Source organism: Hylobates moloch, unplaced genomic scaffold (genome assembly GCF_009828535.3).
Source record: "Hylobates moloch isolate HMO894 unplaced genomic scaffold, HMol_V3 SCAFFOLD_17, whole genome shotgun sequence".
NCBI classification, from domain to species: domain Eukaryota; kingdom Metazoa; phylum Chordata; class Mammalia; order Primates; family Hylobatidae; genus Hylobates; species Hylobates moloch.
Genome location: NW_026652292.1, coordinates 5,591,766 through 5,615,954, shown reverse-complemented (window position 1 = coordinate 5,615,954; position 24,189 = coordinate 5,591,766). Strand labels below are relative to the sequence as shown.

Sequence of the window (24,189 nt, the reverse complement as noted above, 5' to 3'; positions counted from 1 at the left end):
ATCTCGCTTTTGTGATGATGTGTGGATTTATGTCTTTGGGTGCACACACATACTCGCTGCTGTCGTGTGAATGCCCAGGAGCAGGGTTGCTGGGCCATAGGGAGATGCGTTCTCAGCATCAGTAGGTGCTGCGAACCCTGTTCTCGAATGGAGGAGTGAACGCTTTCTCAATAGAGATGAGAGCTCATGTTGCACTCCCTTCCATGCTGGGTGCTGCCTTTGTCACGTCAGTGGTTCTCACGTGTGCAGGGTGTTGCATTGCCCTGTGGGAGATATCAACCATTTTTTCATCTGTTTACTGGCCACGTGGCTATCCTCTTCTGTGTAGTACCTGTCCAAGTCATTTGCCCATTTCTTTGAATTGTCTGGATTTATTGGATTTTTCTTGTTGATCTGCCCCAGTCCTTTGCCAAATGCGTGTCTTGTGAATGTCTTTTCTGTGGGCTGACTTTTCCCTCTCAGTGGTGTCTGTTGATGAATAATAGTTCTTATTTTAATGTGGCTCAATGTATCTTTTTTTTTCCTTTTGTGGTTTTAGTGCTTTTTTTTCTTCTCCCATATTTTCTCAGTTTTATTATTTCACCTTTCATGGTGAGACTTACAATCTATATGGAATTAAATTTGTAAATGTGAGGCCAGAATGGGGGATAGGTATCTATTGCCCCTGATATTTAGATACACGTGGGACTTCCCGCTGCCTTTTCTCTGTCTCTCGTTGCCTTCATTTTGAGGACTCTCCTTTTCCTGAGTGTCCCAGGTCTGATTTTATGTGGGTGGCAGTGGGAGGGCAGGAGGAGGAAGAGGGACTGCTGGCTCCTGTGTCTTTATTCCCAGCTCCCTCCCACCCAGTGAACTCTGGTCTGGTGGGCAGCAGACTGGCTCCCTCACTTCCCTTACTTCTCTTCCAGGAAGCCCATCCCGGTCTCCATTCCCCAAAGCTGCTCTCCTGCTTGACTTCAGCCACACTCTTCCGCCACCCTCCTCCTCTGCCCGCTAGCCCTTCGGCTCTCCAGGGATTGCGGCTCATGGCTTGTCCCGCCATTGATCCTCCTTCACCTCCTGCCTGTGTCTCCCGTGCCTGACGACGAGCTCACCTTCCTGCCTCGCTGTGAGTGCCTGCTCTGCCAGCCCTGCGGATGCCGTGAGTTTCCTCTGCCCTCCGCTGTGCCTCATGGCACAGCCCATCATAGCACTTTGCTTGCCTGGAGATCTGCGAGCCTTCTCAGGGGAAGGAGGGGGCTTTTCCCCCTTGGCCTCACTGTATTCATTGAATTGCATGAAATTGGATTACTCTCCAGCATTGCCTGAGTCCAGTGTTGAGAGAAAGGTAGGTGAACTCCATCCACCGGTACAAGGGAAACTCTTTGGAAGTGTGTTTGTAGACTACTCTGTCTGGTATTTTCATTGGTATTTGGTCCAGCGCTTGCCATAATCCTCTGTGCTCCCTGCCACTTTACTGAGAGCAATGCAGTCCCTCCCAAAGTCCCCCACACTGGGCACCCTAGAAGCGTCATTCCCAATGTGAGTAATGAGCACTTCCAACCCACCAGAGAAATATTGCCCTCAAGATGAAGGGGGAGCCAGGTGTCTGTGGCTAAAGAGACCCCTCCCTGCCCACAGTACCATTTCCATGGCTTTGGGGGGAAAGTATGGGACCATGGCTTGCTCATAGGCTAGAGAAGGTGCTGGGAGCATGGGTCCTTTTGACCCCTTGGTCTCTGACAGTCAGGAGATCTTGACTCCATTCGACACCTGTCCCGGAGGAGGCAGTGCCCTGTCTTCTCCTGTCCCTCTCTAGGTGCCGCTGGTGGGTACGGCAGGCCCCATGGGTGATGCCATCCTGCTCGCCATAGGAGGAGGGGACAAGAGCTGTGCTGCAGCCGTGCTGAGGGTGTGCCGGCTGTGTTGCTGTGGGGTGACCATTCAGGTCCTGCAGAGGAGCGAGGGGCTGTGCCCAGAGATGCCATGATACCCTTTGTCCTCAGGAACTCCCTGGAATGCGATGGCTCAGGTCGGAAATTCTTCCCCCAAAGGAGCCGAAGTGATCACCGGCCGGTATATGAGCACGGTGCATCATTGTGTTCGCTGGGCCTGAGTGTCCTTGCTGACAGACCTCCCTGCTGTTGACCGAGTGTCACCCCAACATTGATCCTGTAAAATGAAACCCAGGCAGAACAGCAGCAAGGGCAGCGGCAGCAGCAAGGAGCTTCCTTTGCCTCTTTGTCAGATATGTCCTCCGAGTCTGTCTCCTCCCCTTCCCTCCCTCCCTCCCCTCAGTTGCTGATATTATTTTAGGGTTCTAGCCATGAAAGGAGAATAATTTGTAAACAACCAAATCCCATGCCTAAAGAATCATGTTTTCACAGTACAATCATTTCTTTTTGGAGTGAGGGGTTATATATTAAATGGTCAGGATTATTTTGAGACAAAAATGAAGGTTAATGGAATGAAGCTTAGTATTAAATAGCTTGCAGACGTCTTTTTAACCTATGAAATGGTGGTCTGCTTTTACTAGTGGGACAGCTTGACCAGTGTAATGATTTTCAAGCTACATAGACAGGCAACATGCCATATATAATTGCATAATATGTAAGAAAAATATCCATTTTCCTAGCACTTTATAAGACAAGTGTGTGCAGGTACCAGATTAATGATGTTAGACTGGCTAGTTCTACTTGACATTTTTTTTCTTAAAATTTTAATGTATTGCTTTTCTACGTCTTAACTCTTATGGCCTTGTGTGCGTAATGACTAATCAATTAAATGATACCCCCAAATATGAATATAAATGCTAGGCAAGACACAAGAATTCCCCAGCGGGTCCATTTTGCTGCCTCTGGTTTAGAAAATCAACTTTGCAGCGGGCGCGACGGTGGTGCCACTGTGATATACTCAGGTTTGTGTGGATCGCTTCTTGCCTCGCCTTCCTGCAGCAGGTGTGGGAAGTGTATGGTGTTGAGGTCAAAGGACCGGGCAGGTCCATGTGACTGCTAAGGCGAGGCTGGACCATCTAACATAGGGGCTTTGGGGTCACGTCCACGCCTCCCTTCATGGGTGGGGGACAATACTGTGGTTTCTCACAAGGACGCGCGCATCTGGAGATAAAAGTGAGGCAGTGAAGGTGGAATTTGCTCGTGGATTCGGGCCTGGTTTGCTGGCACCTCCTGGCGGCTGCCCCCACCCACCTGTTTTCCAGCTTGGCAGTGCTGAGCAGCGTGTCTCTGGGCAAACCCCGTCCGTGCCTGCGGAAGCCAGAGGGAGCCTCCTGTGCTTGGTGCCAACTGTGGAAGCGGCTTTCAGAGTCCTCGGAGGACCCTCTCCGGGGACCACATGGTGACGGCCACTCCTAGCGCAAGGGCGTTTATGAACTGCTTGATAAAAAGGTCAGAGCGATTTAAGCTACAACGGAAGGCCCTGCTGTGGCTGAAGACCCTTCTGAGGGAGAGATAAGCCCGCTGTGAAATTAGAATGTCAGTCAGCGGGAAAATGGGATTCAGAACGCTTTAAAGCTGAAAAGCTCCTTAGAGACTTTGCATCAGAAGCCCTCATTTTCTAGTTGAGAAGACTGGAGCCCGGTGAGGTGGAACAGGCCCTGCAGGGCAGAGCTGGGGCTGGACTCTCACACGCCTGGGTCCTAACTCTCGGGTCTTCCCATGACATCGGTCTGCGTCAGGAGGCAGAGACTGGTTAGATGTTCAGCTTTCTGTTCTGGGTACGCCTTTTGGGAACCTGTCCCCTGGGATAGAAGCAAACAGATTCCCCCAGTTAGGAGTGGATCCAACCTCCTGAAGCTGAGAACGGGGAACCCCTGCCCCCATAGCATGCTTCTGAGGTTCACATGGGGGCAGCGGGAGATTTGGAGGAACATAAGGAAGAAGCGGCAGCAACTAAAACCTCGGCAGGCAGTGGAGGCCTCTCTGCCCGGAGCCCGTTGCAGCAGGAAGCCCCAAAGCCACACGGAACAGTACCTCCTGCCCTCGGCCCCTTCCAGGGAATCGAACCAGCTTCCCTGCCAACCTGGCCCTTGGCTGGAGCCCTGCTCTTCCCTGCCTTCTGCAGCCCCCCTCAAGCACCAGGCCTCTTACGGGTGGTATTGTGGCCCCAACAAAGACATGTCAGAGCCCTAACCCGTGGTACCTGTGAATGTGGCCTTATTCGGAAATGAGATCTTTGCAGATGTCATCAAGTTAAGATGAGGTTATACTGATTTAAGGTGGGCCCTAAGCCCGTGAATACTACCCTTACAAGAGGAGAAGAGACCCAGCAGAGACAGCACAGGCGGAGAGAGGCAATGTGAACACACACAGCGAGAAGGCCACGGATGGCAGAGGCAGAGATCCGAGGGATGCGTCCACAGCCAAAGGGTTCCAGGGCTCCCAGCACCCCTGGGAGCTGGGAGTGAGACCGGGAGCAGATTCTGGATTCTTCCCCAGAGCCTCCTGGCCTAGCACGGCCCTGTCGACGCCTGGATTTTGGACCTGAGCCGTCCAGAACTGCGGGAGAATACATTTCTGTTGTTTTAAGCTGCCTGGCTTGGGGTAGTTTGTACCGCAGCTGAGATGAACACAATGGCCTTTAGAGTCTGCTCTGAGGCAGCTGTAGAGACTGCTCCCGCTGTCCAGGACTGGACCGCAGCAACCACCTGACCTGTCCTCATCCCTCCCTCACCTCATTCCCACTCGCGTCCAAATCTACCCTCCTCACCCTGCGGCAATGGCCTTGCGCAAACACACCTCTGATCATGGCCCCTGTGCTCAGCGATGCTTGGAGGCCAGCGTGGCAGCCCAATCACAATGCCCGGCGTGGCCACGTGCCCTCCATGGGCCCGCCTCATTCCCTGGGCCCGCCTCATTCCCTGGGCCTCCCCAGGCCCTCACGTCGCCGTGCCCACCCTTCGTTCTGCAGGGGCCACTGTGGGGTCAGGTCTCAGCATCCCCCCACCTTCGTTTCTGTTATCAGGGAGCCACTTGTTCCCTGTCTTGCTAGCAAATATCTGCCCATGTTTTCACATTTGAGCTGGCCCCCGTCTTGCTCTGTGAAGGCGTCCCTGCCCTCGTTCTGACCCTGGAGGGGCAGGGTCCTCTTGTCTCCATCCTCCTGCCCTGGACATAGATGTGTGAGCCCCTGTGCAGGCCCGTTGACCCTCACTGGGCCGCATGCCCTGTGGTTCCCCAGGGAACGTTTGTGTCTGAATTATCTGCTCAGCCTTGCTGTTTAATCAGCTGCCAGGAGAGCAGGCGACAAGACGCAGACCACAGGAGCATCAGATACACCATAGAATGCTGTGTTGTTGATGGATTTCATAAACATAAATCAGCAACCTTTATGTTAAGCTGTTTTTTGGAAGGCATGCTGGTTATCATTTGAAGAAAATAAATTGCTGCAGCAGACTTGTGCTTACATGAGAAGCCATTACAAAAAAAAAAAAAAAAATTATAAAGGCACCGAATTGTCCTACCCCCGGCTAGAAATCCCATGGAAATGATATTAAACTTAATTTTAGCAATATTTCTATTAGAATTAGAACAATTACAGTGAATACGATTAAAATATACCTTCATATTGATATATATGCTACATTGTTTCGTTACCAGTGATGCAGTGAACGTTTTGGGTAGAAAAACCAACCAGCACATATTTTGGGATGCTTTATCTAGCTCGTGAGGTGATACGCGGTAGATTTAGCAAAGCAAGCAGAATGTATTTTCCCAGACATTAGAGGGTGTTATTTGCAGTTTCATCTCCATATTTTCTGATACTTTTCTACAGTAGAAGCAAAGTTAGCATTGAAAGCTGGGAGTCTTTCTTCCGATGGTTTAGGAGAAGCTCATGATTTGGTTCGTTTATTCTTTTGTTTTGTTTTGTTTTGTTTTGAGACAGAGCCTCACTCTGTTGCCCAGGCTGGAGTGCAGTGGTGCGGTCTTGGCTCACTGCAACCTCTGCCTCCCAGGTTCAAGCAATTCTCTTGCCTCAGCCTCCCAAGTAGCTGGGACTACAGGTCGGGCCTGGTTAGTACTCGGATGGGAGACCGTTTATTCATTTTATAAGCAATTGTAATAAAGACACGTGGGGATGTGCAGTGACCTGGTTCTGCCCCGCAGAACTGCTCAGCATGTTTGGGAGGAAAGATGCATTCGGAAACCTCTCTCCAACCTCTCCTTGGCCACTGTGTGAGTGTCTTGATGTCACTCCAAATCAGCATGGGAAGGCCAGCAATGGGGTCTGGGTGGGGAAACTGTGCTTGTGCTGGACACTGGAGGATGCGGAGGCTGGAGCTGCTGCAGCAGAGAGGGCTGGCACTGAGCAAGCCCCGGCAGGTGGGCAGATGGGGGCAGGGGGGTCGGTAGGTCTCCTTGAGATGCCACATTTGCAGGCTTCAGAAGTTGAACTTGAAATCCATCTTTGGAAAATCGTCTTGCAAGCAGGTACTAAAGAAATAATTACCCTGCCCTTGGGGGGCCCTGAGGAATGAGGAGAGGGAGCCTGGAGGAGGGATTTTGTAGAAAACTTTAGCTCATGCAGTTGTATAAAATCCAGTGGAAATGGAGGGGAAGAGGAGATGTTCGTTCTTACAGTTGCTTTTTCAAAAAGCTCTTTTACATCATTTATGTCATTTCAGAGATGTACGAGCCCAAGCCCGCTCCATCACTATTGAACATGGAGCGGGTGGAGTGAAGGGCACAGAGGTAACACATGACTTTGAGATGTTTGGACTGGGACCTAAGGACAATGATGGTGTCACTGACTGGTGGGGACATTGGTGGGAGAAACGATGAGGCGTGAATCTGGACATGGCCGCACTCAAGCCCTGCTCTTCCTGAGTTCAACTGGGAAAAATGCAGTAGACAACGTGGTAGTGTAAAGGAAGTTTCCAGGGGCTTTGTGTAGGGATTTGGTGGTAGAAGATCAGAAGTTTTGTCTAATTTATCTAAACCAAATTTTATAAGGCAAAGATAAAGCCTATAGAAAGAAGCAGTTTAATTTCACAATTGGGAAACTGAAGTTGTTGTAATTTTTGGGTTTAATTAGATTGGAAAGTTTACTATACAGAGTATCGTTCCCTTTCCTCCTCCCTCCCTCCCTCCTTTTCTCCTTCCTTCCCTCCACTCACCCTTCCTTTCTTCCATCCGTCCATCCATCCATCCATCCATCCATCTATCCATCCATCCATCCATCCACTTTTGTACTGACCGGAAAATGAGCCTATACATTTAGAGTGTTTGCATGTATCTCCCATAGTTTCTGAAGTGAAAAAAAAAAGACTCAGGGAAAACAGCATGTTGCCTGGCAGAACTGCCGGCTTCTGTTTAGAAGGCAGAAGGGCAAAGTAACTGAGGTTCCTGCGTGGTGTTTTCTTCCTCTGTGTGCAGCCAGCTGTCTTGATTCTTCATCTCTAGGGGCTTCACATAGCTGGGGCAGCCCCATCCTTCAGAAGTGTCATCTTGGCTGTAACTGGTCCATTTAACATGCATGCCAAGCACCGATAGGGCTACAAAGAGCTATGGTCCTGCTTGTGGATTTGCAGACTGAGTAACTGGTCAAAAAAGAAGGCATGAGAGATATTCCAAGATGCCTGCAAGGCCAGCCAGCCCTGGCTGATCCCCTCCTGTGTACCCACAGATTCACCGTCATGACCTGTGTTTTGCACCACGTTCAGAGCATGGGATTTGGGACTCCTCCCCAGTACAGGCTGTCAGCTGGAGTTCTGTCGTGTTTCCATATTTCACATGCAGTGATGAATATGCTGGAGATGTGGGATCTATGGAGAGCGCTGGGCTTCTTCCAGTTGCCACATCTGTTGTCCCCAAGAACCAGTGTCCTCTGCAGCTTGACAAAACCTCTTTTCCCTGGTTCTCCATGCCTTAGCCCACCACCCTTCCTGAAATCTGTCCCTTGGAGCATCCATCTTCTGTATAGCTCTATCTCGCCACCTCCTGAAACCACATCTGCTCTCCCTTCTCCGACAGGCTACTGGGTTTCCTCCCAGAGGTCCATGCAAGACCTTGGCTCAGCAGAGTGGAGGTGCCTTCCTCCTCCTCCACTCTCTGCTGCTCCTCCCCTGTTCCTGGTGGAAGGTCATCTGTGTCTGCCACCTCACTCCTTGGGTACCAGGTCAGTCATGATGGCCTGTTAATTTTTCCCATGTCACATCTTTCTTATTTGTGATTTCATGATATTCCCAGGCCCCGGTGCTAAGTCAGGGCTGACTGATGCCACTCCTGGGACTGTGTGGCTGCTTATCCCCCCTGGCTTCCCTCTATTCTGCAGATAAGTGACAGGTAGTGGAGGCAGTGGTGAATGGGCACACCCTGCTCAAAGCTCAGAATGACTGCCATTTCCAGCCCTCCAAGACGTGAGGATGGTCATTCACAATCACGTGGGCACTTTCCACGCTGGTGGCACCTTGGAAATGATTTGCAGATAGCAGCTCATTGAGTCCTCAAAATAACCTAACAAAGAAAACATTTTACAGATGGGAAACTGAGGCCTAGAGAGCTGAAGTGACTGAGTCACCCAGCTTGCAAGTGCTACAGCCCAGGTTTGAAACTGGGCAGCATGTCACTCTTGGATAGCTGCTCATACTCTACTACTCTCCCTTCAGCCAAAACCCTCCAGGGCCCTCCCAACAAAGCCGTCTCTGCATGATGTCCCTCCTCCTCTCTCCCTCCTTCATCCACCCTGCCTTTCTCTAGTCATCCCGCCTTGCTTTATCTTATGAGCTTCCTTCTCCGAAGAATATGTGTGGAGCAGACTGTGAGCTTCTGAAGGCAGGCCACTTGCCTGTGCTTACTTAGGAGTTTTGTTTACAATTCCTCATCACACCAATCATGCTGCCTCGTACATACGATAATAGCTCAATATGTGTGGAATGCAGATTATCAACTTGCTTCATGCTGACCATGCAAAGGAGAGGTGAGGCTGTAGTGCATATGCAAAACCAAGTGAAAACTAAGGCAATTATGTCGATAATTCACAAAGAAAATAACACTTTTTGGGGGGCTTAATTATCTGGATTTATCCAGTGGGCGTTTTTGAAAAAGCAATTATCCAGACAACAGCCAGAGTGTTCCCTTTCACTTTGAGTGGGTCACAGGGAGCCTGAGTCAGGAGCTTTGTGTTTTGGGGTTGGCCCAGAAGCCCAGTCATTGTTGGATTCTGGGAAAACCGAGTGGCTTCCCCGTGCTCTAGTTTTTCTTTCTGTTACTGAGTGAGGCCAAGATCTTCTCAGAGCTGGTTCATGTTGCGTAATCAACCTCCTGTTTTCTGTCTTGTCTCACTTGCTGATTCTCTTAATTCCAACTTTTAGCATTCATTTTATGCTGAGTTTTTCTCTAATTGATTCTTTGGAGCTTTTTATTTCCAATGAGTTTGCAAAGTGCGGTGCCGACATCCATCCCCTGCTTTCTTGGTGGACCTGCCCACCTCCTGGAACCAGAAGTGGGCCCTACGGGGCCCGAATCCACAAAGTATTGATGTCTGGGAGTGGTGACGTCACCACAGACCCTGTGCCCCAGTGCAGTCACTCTCCCCTGGCTGCTGGCTTCTGCTGCCTGCAGACTCCCAAGGCGATGGCCCTGGGTGTGGCTCCAGCATCTGTATTTCACTAAAAGAGCTCCTGATGACTGTGGTGTGGCCAAGAGCCACGGCAGGGCTTCCAAAGACACCTGTGTCATGAGCTCTGGACATCACGTCACCACTCAGAAAGGTTCTGATTTGAGAACATTTTGGATTTCAAATTTTTGGATTAGGGATGCTCAACCTGTATTGACTTCAAGTGTTAAGGCCCCAGATAGAAGATCCAGTTTTTGAATCAACCTTAAATGGGATTTCTTTTTTAAGCAGTGATTCACAAAACTACCTCAGTCTATGAGAGACTGTAAAGCTGAAAGAAAACCGCAGAGCCTCAGGGCTAGGCGGCCTGGCAGGCACACACTGACAGTGCGCTATCCTGAATGTGACCTGGTCTTGGAGATTCCATCAGAGTGGATACAGCCATGGCCCCATGCCAGTATGAGCACTCCACTTAGTTATTCAGGGGAAACTCCGGGATATACTCAGGCCTTGAAATGAGGCAGAAGCTTGCAAGGTTTCAGACTGTGTTCAAACTTCTCCTGCCAGCCAGCCGTGTTGGAAGCGTCAAGCATCGAAGCCTCGTGAGTCAGCATTTGGAGAGGGAGATCAGCCGGGCTAAATTTGGAGATTTTTGACTCAGCCATCAGTGAAATTCAGCAGTTCCTCCTGAAGCTTTTGGTGACCTTTTGGTTCCATCCAAGCTCAAATACCAAAGGCACCGTGAAAGTGGATGGAATTGTAAACCCTTGCGTGAAGATTGTGCAGCTGGTGTTCTGAGAGGAGTCCATCCACCACAGAACTAAACACATCTCTGTGCCTCTAGCTTTTCCTTTCCTGTGAATGAATGGAAATGGGGCGGCGGGGAGGGGCAAGAGGTGGAGGCAAACAAAGAGGAGGTGGCAAGGAGATGCCCTTTGCCATGCCTGGCGCAGAACGCAGGAGGCACCCGTCTGGACCTCACCAGTGCCGGCGCCCAGTAGCTGTCTCCCACCAGCTCTCCACGGAACTCAGAAGGGCCCAAGTCAACGCGTCCTCCAACACATCCTCGTGTATTGCCAACTGAGCCTTTGAGCGAGTGTTCGGTTGACACTAAGTGCTTTTTGCTCTCAGCACAATTATGTACTTCTGAATAACACTCGAAGCATCCTTTGAATGTGAAAATGGGTTAGATCAAAACGTCAAAGTGTACCTCTGTCTCTGATGATCCTTTTTAATGCATCTGTGGTTTCTAACATTAAGAGAAAATGTGAATTTAGCTGTGTGCTTTTATGTGTCTACTCTGTGACTTGTTTATCCAGGCTATACTTATAAACAGAAACAATAGAAGGACATAAAATATGAATACAGTATCCATATTAAAGTATAATAAGCATCAGGAAGTATGTGTTAAGCTGTCAGGAGCTCTGCTGGACTGGAAGATGTAAGCTGGGGCTGGGTTCTTCATTGTTCTGTGGACTGAAAGCCTCGCTAATGATGCCACTCTCTTCCAGCCCTATTTCAATACGTTTTAGCTACAGTACTTTAGCGTCAAGATCTTTTCCTCAAGCCTTTCTGGAATGAATCATTTCTTCTATTACTTATTGGTAAATATCTTGTTTTTGTTGTTTTTAAATTATAGAATAACTATATGCTCATCATAAATAATTTAAATGATGTAGAAATTAGTAACTAAAATAATAATTTCTATAGATTCACCTCCCTTATAATTTAACATTAATCTATCCAGAATGAATATAAATATATTCATACACAAAATATATTGTCTGTAATCTTAACCTATTGATGGCTAGTGTTCCATTATTGGAACGCTAAGCTTGTGGGAGTTAATTGTATCCTACTGCTCAAGGTCATCACCGTGGTCTGATTTTTCACAAAAAAATTTGCAGCCTCCAGCATAAATGGGTTAATGACATAATGCAAAGGATATTATCCAGCATGTCTTGCTTTTCTCACTTAATGTATGTTTAACAACTTTTCATGAATGCCTATTTTTTGGTAGAAAAAACCAAGTTACAAAAAAAGATAAATTAAAAATACACGGCCAGGTGCAGTGGCTCACGCCTGTAATCTCAGCACTTTGGGAGGCAGAGGTGAGTGGATCACGAGGTCAGGAGTTCGAGACCAGCCTGGCCAACATGATGAAACCCATCTCTACTAAAAATACAAAAATTAGTTGGGCTTGGTGGTGGGTGCCTGTAATCCCAGCTACTTATGTGGCTGAGGCAGGGGAATCACTTGAACCTGGGGAGTGGAGGTTGCAGTGAGCTAAGACTGTGCCACTGCACTCCAGCCTGGGTGAAAGAGTGAGACTTCATCTGAAAAAACAAAACAAAACAAAACAAAACAAACAAAAAACCCCCCAACATTATGATATAGCTATTCATTGGGCAGCCATTAAAATTCTAGTTATGAAGATTATATCATTACATGGGAAATATGGTAGACAATGAATGAAATATGATATAAAAGTATTACTATGACATAACACTATTAATAACCAAATATCCAGTTAGGGTTTTCAAACAAAACCTGTTCCTCTTCTTGGTTAAAGTGGCTTTATCTTGATGAAAAAGGAAAAAAAAAACCCTTCTGCTTGTTTGGCAAAGTTTCCCTTGGCTGTCTTTAGAGTGTGCCGTCCATGTGGATCTCATTTCTCCTGATGATCCAGATGTGATGATGGGGGCTCTGTTCCCTGCTTGGAGCTCCTAGGCTCACTCCGCCACTGACCTCACTCAGCTGAGTTGTTAATGGGTTTCATCCTGGCATAATCCCATTCTATTTTTAAGCTCTTTAGACCCTCTTGGGTAAAACTAGTTTTAACTCCAGATGCACTTTCTTTTTGAATAAATGTGAATTAAACAATTTCAGGGAACAAAATGTTTGACAATGAACAGGTTGAGTGTAAAGGATATGAATGTTTATTTGGGATATTAAATTCCAAATACAAATAATTGTATTATTCTCCAAATGCAAGGAGTATGAAAGTTGTGTCTTGTATCTTATCCTTCGTAGCATAGGAGGTGTTGCTATTTGCTAAGTGTATTCTAAAATGAAATCTTAATTTCCCCCTTCCCACCCCACTTGCTGCAATTCAAATCAGCAAGTTGCACCATCATCCTCGCTGTTGCCTAGGCCAAAAATCTACGTGTTCTTATAGTAGTTAGCTTCTGCCACAGTAACAAGTAGTCCAGACATCTCTGTAGCTTGCAACTGCAAATGTTTATTTCTCACTCCGGGGTCTGAGGCTGGCTGCAGCTTCTAAGCTCTGCTCCTCTTGGCTGGCCTCCTTTGGGCCACCCTTCTTCTCACCCAGGACCCAGGCTGGAAGAGAAGTTACACCCTGGGGCATGCTTTCCTCAGGGTGCAAGGTAGAAGTCAGGAAGGACAGCAGAAGCAAATGATGCCTTTTAAAGCCTCTGCTTGTATCTGGCACACTGTCACTTTATGTGCCTCCCATTGCTTGGAACAAATCACGTGGTCAAGTCTAAAGTGAAGGTGCAAGGACATGCATTGTCCCCTCATATAAACCTTCACATTATTCTGAGAGTTACTCAAGGCTAGCAACTCCCACGTGCACATGTAAATAAAGCTTGCCTTTTCTCCTGTTAATCTATCTTCAGTTAATTTGCAGGCCCCCAAGCATGGGATCCAAGTGGTAGAGGTGAAGTTTTTTTCTCCTAACAATAGCGTTATTTTGGCCTGGTGATTCATGACAACTGTAAGTTATTAACAATACAGTAGAATCATTCCAAGCTATACTTAACATTTAAAACTTTCATCAATGATTATGCATGATGACTCATCCCAGGGACACGATGCTTAACACCACCTGGCTTGAATACTGACTGATCCACTTACTAGGAGTGTAACCTTGAGCAAGCAAATTAACGTCTCTGTGCCTCAGTTTTCTCACGCATAAAATGGACATAAATAGTACTTATCTTATGGGAAGGCTTTGAAGATCAGATGCATGAATACATGTGAAGCCCTTAGCATTGGGGTGGGTTGGTGGTAGGGCTCAGGCGGATCTTATTCCCAGAGGTAGGGAGGGGGTTCTTGGCCACATTCCCTGCTGACACTCTCTAAATACATTATCCACTGGCTTCAAATTACCTTAAGTTATTTCATGGCCTAAGGGAACATTTGTGCATTAATGTTAGTATTACAACATGAAAGTGTTCTTTTTCTGTCAGGACACTGACTTGCATTTCTCCATGATGCTTTTCATTTGTATACGTTTTTCCTTTTATTTTTAGTTGACACATAATAATAATACCTATTTGTGGGAAATGGTGTAATATTTCGATACATGTATACAATGTATAAAGAGCAAATCAAGGTAATTAACATTTCCATAAACTTAAACATTTATTATTTCTTCGTGTTAGGGACATTCAGGATCCTCTCTTCTAGGTTTCTGAAAATATGCACTGAATTATCATTCACCACATTCGTAACAAACGGTACTACAGCATGTATTCCTCCCAGCAAGCTCTAACTTTCTATGTGTTAACCAATGTATTAGTCTGTTCTCATGCTGCTAATAAAGATATACCTGAGCTTGGGTAATTTATAAAGGAAAGAGGTTCAATGGACTCACAGTTCCACATGGCTGGGGAGGCCTCACAATCATGGCAGAAGGAGAGCAAAGTCACGTGTTACATGGCAGCAGGCAGGAGGGCTTGGGCAGGGGAACTCCCATTTATAAAACCATCAGATCTCCTGAGACTTATTCCCGATTACTGGAATAGCATGGGAAAGACCTGCCCCCATTATTCAGTTACCTCCCACAGGGTCCCTTCCGTAAGACACATGGGAATTATGGGAGCTACAATTCAAGATGAGGTTTGGGTGGGGACACAGCCAAACCATGTCACCAACCTCTTCCTAGCCTCCCCTCCTTCCTACTCTTCCCAGCCTCCAATGACCGTAATTCTACTCTACTTTTATGAGCTCATTTTTTTTAGCTCTCACATATGAGTGAGAAGATGCAGTATTTATTTTTCTATTAATGCACTTTAAAAAAATGCATCATTTGGGGTGAATGTGTAAGTGGGGAGTAGAGTATTGGTTTAGTATTTGATACAATATGGGATTAAAAGCCAGGTCACGGCGGGGAATAAGAAATAAAGTCAGAGTGAGGGAATACCTAACCCACTATAGGGAGGGGCAGTAACTGTGGGGGAAGCAAGTGCATGAGGACGGGATCTAGGAAGGTGGCGGGATGATTCCAGTTGTTTCTTCCTACCCTCGCATCCTTGGTTACATTATTTTGTTTCATTTAACTCAATCCCTTGCAGCCTCATGAAGTAGGTTTTGTAACTATTTCGTGAAGGGAGGCGTTGAGTGTGATAGAATGTGTATCGTCCACTTCAGGTCCAGCATAGATATTCAGTAAATGCTGATCTTCCACAAAAATAATTCCAAGTTCTGCTGTGTTTTGCCTTTGTAAAAATCGGCTGTTTTAAAATTCTAAAACACTACAACTAGAAATAAAAATGTAACTTCTAGGCTGGGTGCAATGACTCATGCCTGTAATCCCAGGACTTTGGGAGGCTGAGGTAGATCGCTTGAGGTCAGGAGTTCGAGACCTCCCTGGCCAACATGGTGAAACCTGTGTCTAATAAAATTCAAAAATTAGCCAGGCATGGTGGTGAGCACCTGTAATCTCAGCTACTTGGGAGGCTGAGGCAGAAGAACTGCTTGAACCTGGGAGGTGGAGGTTGCAGTGAGCTGAGATTGCATCACTGCATTGCAGCCTGGGCAACAGAGTGAGACTCCATCTAAAAAAAGTAAAAAAAACCATAATTTCTGGAATTATAAAAATGTTTCTCCACGGAGGAAGTCATGGGAGGGAATCTATAATTATACCACTACCGACTACGTTTTAATGTGGCCTTAATTGCAAGAAGGCAGGCAAACATCACCTCCGCTCACTGTTCCACAGCCCTAGAGTGACGAGCAGGCTCTCACACCTCATTTCTCAGGATTCTCAGCCTGTGCCTGGCCTGAGGGAGGCCAGTGGGGTGATTGTCTTCCTGACCCAAAGCTCAGATGGATGTAGGGTTTTGACTCGGGCAGCTCTGCCCAGGACTGCCCAGTTACCCCATGCTAGAATCCTTACTGGCTTCCTGACCACCTCCCAAGGGGGTTCCTCATATAGATTAAAAGCCTTGTATGGGTTTATTGAAAAGAAAAGTAAATGGTTATGGATAGCAAAGTACTTTTTTTTTTTTTTTTTTTACTAGGAATGGGAGAAACTGATTGTTGACAGCAATTTCTGTCTCAGATTGAAAAAAAAGGTAATGATTCCCTTCAGGCCCCTTGCAAATCAATAAAATGTTCCATGCCTTTCTTGGTGTTTGCAGTTAATTAACTTGACTTCTTGTAGCACTAATAATAGTCCCAGAGGCATGAATGCACACATTTTAGAAATGGAAAATATGGTGACTCAGAGAGGTCAAGAAAGTTGCCCAGGTCACACAGCTTTCAGGTGGCTGTATACCTGCAGGTCTTTGGGCCCAGACCACTGTGCTTCCTTTGCCACAATAACACCCCAGTTTCCTAGGGCTGCTGTAACAAATCACCTCTGTTTTAGCAGCTTCACAATACAATTTTATTTTTTAAAATTTATTCATTTATTTATTTTTTTGAGACAGGGTCTTGCTCTGTTGCCCAGGCTGGAGTGCGGTAGTGATATCTTGGCTCATTACAGCCTCTGCTTCCTGGGCTCAAGCAATCCTCCCACCTCAGCCCCTTGAGTAGCCGGGGCCACAGGCATGTGCCACCACACATGGCTAATTTTTGTACTTTTTGTAGAGATAAGGGTCTCACTATGTTGCCCAGGCTGTTTTCAGACCCCTGAACTCAAGTAATCCACCTGACTTGGCCTTCCAAAGTGTTGGGATTACGGGCATGAACCACCACACCGGCCCACAATTTTATTGTTTTACAGTCCCCAGGTCGGAAGCCCGGCACTGTCCCCGTGGGTTAAAGTGGAGGTGCCGATAGGGCGGGTCCCTTCTGTAGCTCCAGGGGAACATCTGGTCCTTGCCTTTCCCAGCTTCTAGAGGCTCCTGCTTTCCTCGGCTAGTGGCTTGTGGACCCTTCTGTCTTCAGAGCCAGCAGTGTGCGTTTCTCTGGGCCTTTCTCCGTAGTCATATCTTCCTCTGACCCTGACCCCCTTTGCACTTTTGAGGAGTTGTAATTACATTGAGGGCATGAAGACCATCCAGGACAAGTGCCCTCTTTCAAGGCCGTCTGATTCCATCTGCAACCTCAGTGTCGCCTTGCCATGTTACCTAACATAGGCACAGGTCTGGGGATCAGGACTTGGATGTTTTTGGGTTTTTTTGGAAGCACCGTTCTGCCTTCCGCACTGTCTGTAGCGTTTCTGGTGGATGCTGCATCAGAGGTAAGGAGGCGCCGCCCGCACCACCCACCACTGCCCACCCACACACCAGGCTGTAAGGTTAGGTTAAGTTTCTGATGCAACTAGGAAATGTGACCCCACGAAAGGGGCAGAGGGGCACCTGTCACACACGGGCACAGCCTCTGGGGCCAGCTGGCTGGGCTCACATCCTGGCTGCACCTCTCATGAGCTCTGTAACCTCCCTGGGCCTCCCTCTCCTCACCTGTGAAATTGGCACAGCATGTGCACCTGCCCTCTGTGCCATGTGGGACTTGGGGGAACATCTCTAAAGCCCTTCGCCAAAGGCCAGGAAGGTAGCAAATGCTGTGTGAGGGTTTGCAACATAAACGCACCCTGGCAGCATGTCTGAGTGAGGCCTCCGTGGCCTTCTGAGTGCCTGGCCGGGTCATTCTGGGAGCTGTCAAATATACCTGGCTGTCTTTCTTTTCTGGTCTCATGGTTCTGGACCCTTTGTCCTTTGTTGGGGCCACTGGCTTGTTCTGGAAGCTGCGCTGAGAGCACAGGTGATGTCAAACACCCCAGGTCAGAGTTTTACCATGCCAGAAGGCCCCAAACACAGATGCTCACTAGGTGCATTTTGCAGTTGGCTCCCTGGCCTAGATTTCAGCCTGGGATCCTCCTAAGGAACCTCTGCCCTCCTCCCGAGCTTGCGAAGAGAGGTCTGAAGAAAGCTTGCGATTGCTGAGCACGGGGGCTGGAGCGCTCAGCGCCTGTCGCTCACATTTTATTTGAATTTCAGAAAAACAGGAAAAGTAAATGCATGAGATTTTTCTATTCAATTTCAAAGGCTTTTCTTAAAAGTGACTTTTGATACCTGTCATTAAAAGGAAATAGACACAGTATGAAAAAAAGCAAAAATCTTATAAAAATTACTTGATTTCCTCTGCTTTGCCACTGGTTTAATAATAATAATAAAAAAGCTCCTTTTCTACTTCAAGCTGACATGATCATTGAATTCATAGGCTAATGTTGCTGCTGATCTTAGTGCTTAATATATACAGCGACTCATTCTACTTAATGGCATCAACAACAGATGCAGAGAAAATGCTTCACAAGCCCAAAGATTGCAGTTGGAAAACCCCATGCAGTGGGAACAATTCTTTACTAGCCTTAATTGGGGGCAGCTACTCTTTGTGCTTGTCTGTGACAGTTTTTTTTTCTCTCTCTCTCTCCCTTTATCTCTCTTTTCCCTCCTCTCCTTACGTGTCCACCCAGGTTCTGCAACCCATAGATGGTGGTCTGTGCAGACCAGCAGCCACAGTCTGCCTTTGGCCTCTGATGCCGTTGTCCTCAACATATTTTTTCCTCCTGCACCCCTGCCCGCAACCCCTCTGTGCTCCCACTCCTCAGAGCTACTTCCCACCTGAGGGAAGATCAGCCAGAGGGGGCTGGTGATCAGCACCCAGGGCAGGGGCTCCAGGGAGAGGGAGCTCACATTTGCTGGGAACCTGGGAGCACATGGTGCTGGGGAACCTGCCACCCCCCAACTCAAATGTGAACACAGAGCTGGATTTCAGCATCACTCAGGCCCTTTGTGCATTTTTTTTTTTTTTTGAGATGGAGTCTCACTCTGTTGCCCAGGCTGGAGTTCAATGGCATTATCTCCGCTCACTGCAACCTCCGCCTCCCTGGTTCAAGTGATTCTCCTTGCCTCAGCCTCCCGAGTAGCTGGGATTACAGGCATGCACCACCATGCCTGGCTTATTTTTGTATTTTTAGTAGAGACAGGGTTTCACCATATTGGCCAGGCTGGTCTTGAATTCCTCACCTCAAGTGATCCACCCGCCTGGGCCTCCCAGAGTGTTGGGATTACAGGCAGGAGCCACTGTGCCCAGCCTATTTTGTGCATTTTAAGACAATATTTTATAAAAGGATTAGGAACTTTTTCAGGCAGTTGAAGAGAGCTCTATTAGAACAAAAGAGGTTGAGAATTTCTGGTGGAGAGAAAGTGCAGGCAGAGAGGAGAGTTAGAGGACACGCTCCCTGTCCCAGGACGTCAGGTGGCAGGGCCCTGAGGCTCCGAGAGCAGCCCAGACTTTGCCCTTATTCTCTGTGTTTCAAGGCTTCACTACCTCTTCCAAGGCAACATCCTTCTTGGAGCACCTGCTGAGGTGCTGTCTGCTGGGGACCATAAGTGAGCACCGAAAAAGCTGTAAAAAGTATCCCCGCTGCTCTCTAGGGACTCACAGCATGGACGGCGCCTGCACTCAGAGAAGACGGCAATGGTATCGTGATGGAGAGTCTGTTGCCGCTGTATATGGTGAGGGAGAACTCAATTGCAACTTGGGAAGAATATCATCTGGGAGGAGGTGGAGCCTTTCTGTCTTGAAGGTTGGGTCTACCTCCAGGTGTGAGGGAAGGACATTTCATGTACAGAGGAAAGAGGTTTAAAGTACGGAGCTGGTGTGTGTGTGTGTGTGTGTGTGTGTGTGTGTGTGTGTGTATGTGCGTGTATTTGCACACGGAAGCATAAGTGTATGTGTATGTGTGTGCTGGCATCTGTGTCTGCGGTCACATGTTTGCACATGTGTGCATGTACCTCTTTGTGTGTGCATGTGTGTGTGGCCTATTTGTGAAACAAAACCAAAACCCAGGTGAGGAAACTCTATGGGAAGCGAAGTCTGAAGACAGATGGGGCCCAGGCTGCAGGTATCTGGAGGGCCAGGCTGTGAGGGCAGGGCTTCGGCTGTGTGCGAGGCAGTGGGAGGCCTGGTGGGGTAGGAAGGGCCACTTTGAGATGGTGCAGTGGTGACAGAAGAACACGATGACTGAGGCCAAGAGCTCAGTTAATATTTCAAGTGGGATGTTGTGAGGCCTGAAATAAGGCTGACATGGAGTGGGTAGGGAGGAGGGATCTGCATCACGGGACCCCTACTCTGGAAGCTGCTTGGCAGCTGCCCATCAATCATTGAATAGACATCTGTTGAGTTTCCTGCTTCCTGCCCTGCACCGTGCCAAGTAACAGAGGTGCAGAGCATCTCGGTCACCTCCATGGTACTCAGACCCTCTCCCAGTGTGGTCACACATTGCTAACAACAGTGCTGCCAAAGGAACAGCTGAGCACTATATGTGCGGGTGGTGCTAACTCGTGCATTTGGGCTGTGCCAGGTGTGTGCCCAGCGCTTCCTCAGGAGGCATTAAGGAGCAAGCTTCCAGATACCCGCTTCTCAGCCCAGCTCTGGCTGTTGAGCTGCTCCTTCTCCCTGTGGGATGCTGCAGCTTCCTAACTCCTGCAGTTTTCGGAGTGTCCAAATCTGACCTAGAGAAGTAAGGCCACGAGCTCCAGATGGGCCCGTAGCTGTTGGGTTCAAAGGCTTCAACAAGCCAAGATTATTATCTGTGGTCTTAATAATAAGATTATTATCTTATTCTGTGGTCCTGTAATAACCACGTGTTTGTAAATGTTGACCCTGCAAGGTGACAGGTAGATAAAAATGCCTATGGTTCTGATAAATAGTCATTGAATATTTATGTCATCCAAGGGTGGTAGCTTTGGAGTGTGGAACGTAATAATAAGATAATAATCTCGTGATAAGAGTCTGAGATGAATGAGAGTTTTAATTATGCTTAAAATAACTTTTAAAGAATAAGTAAGTGAATAAATAAACAGTGTGACAAATAAACAACTGGTGTCAACAACTCTAGAAGTTTGGGGAAAAAAGTTTCTAAAATTCCTTGACCCTCCTTCCATCAAGAGAGGGGGGTCTATGTCCCCCTTTGAATCTGGGCTCCATATTTCTTGGCCAATACCTCTTTCCCTGTATATGAAATGTCCTTCCTTCACACCTGGAAGTAGACCCAACCTTCAAGACAGAAAGGCTCCACCTCCTCCCAGATGATATCCTTAGAGAATGGAACGCCGTGTCTGATGACTGAAGTGAGCTTAGGCCTCCCTGGCCAGCTACCAGGGCCTTCCTATGTGCCGGCACTGGGAGGTCTGTGTCCTGAGCTCGCCCGGCCCTCAGGCTGCGCACACACCTCACACCAGTGAGCAGCAGCCATGTGGTGCTGGCAGCTTGGTGGGCACAGCAGGCATGGCCACGAATGACAATGCCTGACAGTGACAGGTGTTGGAGCATGTCTTTAGCAAGCTGGACAAGGTGTGCATCAGCCAGCAGTAGGGAGACAAGGATGAGCCTGCTGCCCATCTACACTCAGCTCCTGTCTTTGGCTTCCTCAGCCAGCAGTGAGGTGATCTATAGTGGTTCTGGGACAGTGTATTATGGCAGAATCAGGTCCTGGGAGGTGAGTGTGGCTTCCTGCCATGAGCTACCACAGCTCAGATGCTTAAATATTTCTGTTCATCTTCCTATAGAGTGGACATTCAGAGCACAAAATGCTGTTGCAATTCTTCCTCCCATAGGAGGGCATCTTGAATGTGCCAGGGCTGGTTTCCAACCTCTCCCATCCTGCTAATGGGTGCCCGCTTTCCGTGAATTGCTGTGTGATGTTCACACGGAGGTATGGTTGTCAAGGGGGTTTGTCCAATCTGTAAAGGGAGTGGGTAGGTTGAATGCAGCAGTCTCCAAAGGGTGACCTCATGAATACCAGGGCCTGGATGGAAATGGCAGCTACCAGGTGGAAAGGCTGTGTGGACTGACTGGTTTGGGAAACCCTGAGCTTAATGCAGGACTGAACTCTAGTGTCTCAGGTGCTACAGAAATTCAAGACAAGATCAAGTTCTTAGCTTCTCTTTGGCTTCTCTGTGGTTCTCCTAGTTGCTGTTGGGGGCTCCTGCTCCTTTCTTTCCACCCCATGCAGGTATGGGTGCTACTTCTCCTCTGCTGAGGGCTTCTCCTACACTAGGAAAGCTGCCTCCATCTGCCCCTTCATCAGAAATGTTCTTCCTTCTATCTCATTGCCTTAGAGTCTGCCTCTATCAACCAATTACTCCTGAGACTATGAGCTGTCACTCACCATTGTGAAGAGGGGGTTTCAGTATCTCCATGCCTGTTCCTGTCTTTCTCAAGTCCTCCCGTGTATGCTACTGAAAATCTGCATCCTGAAGACTCACTTTTTTCCTTAGAAGTCTGGTCTCTAGAGTAGGAGTTGGCCACTTTTCCTGGAAGGGGCCAGAGAGTAAATATTTGCCAGCCATGCGGTCCTGTTGCAGCTACTCAGCTCTGCTATTGAAATGTGAAAGCAGCCACAGAAGATGGGTCAGTGAGTGGAAGTGGCCACAGTTGGCCCGTGGGGGATGGTTTGCCCACCCCTGATCTAGATAGAATGTATCACGGGTCCCCTTGGAGCACTTGTCATTTGCCAAATTACTGTCTTCCCTCCAGCCAGTTCCACCCATAGAACTTAAGTTACCCTTAATTTCAACCAAGGAGCGGAACCTGACCATGAGTCCGCACTCCAATGCCTAAGGCTTTGACTCTTGGCTGGCTGGGCAGAGCCAGTGAGTGGAAACAGATGGGGAGAAGAATTGATGCTGTTACGCTACCATTTAGAGCTGTCTGTCTGTGAGGGGTTAGTACCCTGGCACTGGGGGTCACCAGGAAATGGCTTTGGGTCACTTTGTTGTGGAAATTACAGGTGGGCTTTGATGGGCTCTGAAGGAAGTTTCAGAGTCTGACCTTTAAGCTGCTTCTGATTGAGATTCAGTGCCTGGCTTCTCTCCTCCTGTCTTCCAACCTCCCTCCCGCTCCCACTGCTGGGCATGTGGTTGCTGCAGCTTGCAGTGTCCCGTGCTACCATGCCTTATCCAATTTCCTCTGCACAGTTCAAATATAATAGAAACAGATGCTTGCTAGAAAGATGAATTGGAACTAGGACTATGTCATTGAGTTATTGAATTGTTTTGATGGCTTCCACAGGCTGATACAGTCACACAGGGCAGTTACAGCTTCAGTTTTGTCTGGCTGTTTATCAGCTTTGGAGTGAGTTGTAACACAATTCCTTCCTGCACTGTGGACTGCTCCTCAGCTGTGAGAGCCCTGCCACCATCCAGTTCCCCAGCAAATGTGATATGTGAGGCTGGCTGCGTGGATGTACCCTGGACACAAAGCTCTTTTCTTGTTTTACTCCCGCTCACCCAGCTGGTAGCGTCGTCGTACTATAGTTGCTCTTTTAGCACATCTGGGTATCCCAGGTTGTGGACATCAACAGATCGGATCCAGTAGGCAGCAGCTGTCTGTAGAGGCACGTTGGGAAGTGTGTAGGTCTGAGTTTTTATCCTCCTTGCAGGTGCATACCTCAGCTGGCCCCAGTTTTCACAACACTCATGGCTCAGAGACAAAAGCTTTTACTAAAGCTGCATTTCAGTTCTCTTTGAACTGAAGTCCCATGAGCATGAGGCGGACAGGCCAAGATACTATTTTTGTGCAAAGGTTTCTCAATCTAGGCACCATGTATGTTTTGGGTCAGAATTCTCTGTTGTGGCAGTGTGTGTGTGAGGGGGTGCTCTTCTGTGCATTGTAGGATATTTGGCAACATCCCTGGCCTCTACTCAATGGCTATTGTTTTCACAACATCTACAGCCAATATGAACTGCTGCTCTATGGTATGTACAAACGTGCGCACTATTTAAACATTCTTGAGAAAAAGGACCTCCTTGGAACAAAGGCAGATGTGTACCTTTCCTGGGTGGCACTGGACACAACGATGCTTGGCCTCTGGTCTGTGGCCCAGAGGTAGACAGTAGGCAGCCACATGAGCTGGACATCCATCACCAAACATGGGACATTTCTTTGCCATTATCAATGAGGGGAAGGCCACTTGGTAGACTCATTTTTTCATGTGATTAAAGCCTACTCACTAGTACACGACTAAGTCATTAGGGACCAATAAAATTTGTCATTTAAATCAGAGATGCACTTAATGACAACATACCAAATGCTGAAAATCAACCATCAGCTACATGTTACCTTCACAGGATAAATTTCTAGAATAAAAGAATAAACCTGAATTTTGTTAAAAAATGTGATCATTATATTTTCTGGTGGTAGAGTGTAAGTATGATAGATTGCTTCTGTAATCATCCTAGTGTGTATGCCAGTAATGCAAAATGCTTGCCCCCTTCCCACTGGTAGGGTTTGAGCATGGCCAGTGTGAGGAGGTGTTAATGTAGTTCTCATGGTGAAGGTGGTTGGGTGGCCCTACTACTGATGTTAATGCTGCCAGCATTATATTTTGTGATAATAAATGCAAATTTAGACCTCAACAGGTTAAAATAATTTTAA

The 24,189-nt window shown here is 47.7% G+C and overlaps 1 protein-coding gene across 3 annotated transcripts in view; it reads left to right on the top strand.

Moving 5' to 3' along the window:
• MED10 (mediator complex subunit 10) overlaps positions 1–24,189 on the top strand; it is a 340,764-nt gene that overhangs the window by 20,806 nt on the left and 295,769 nt on the right. The window contains exon 7 of one of the 3 annotated variants that reach the window (XM_058429986.1): positions 909–1,327. The gene's annotated coding sequence lies outside the window, so the exon portion shown is untranslated. Of the gene's footprint in view, positions 1–908; positions 1,554–18,220; positions 18,658–24,189 lie in introns of those variants that run through there. The other 2 variants (XM_058429984.1, XM_058429983.1) reach the window with 2 other exon arrangements.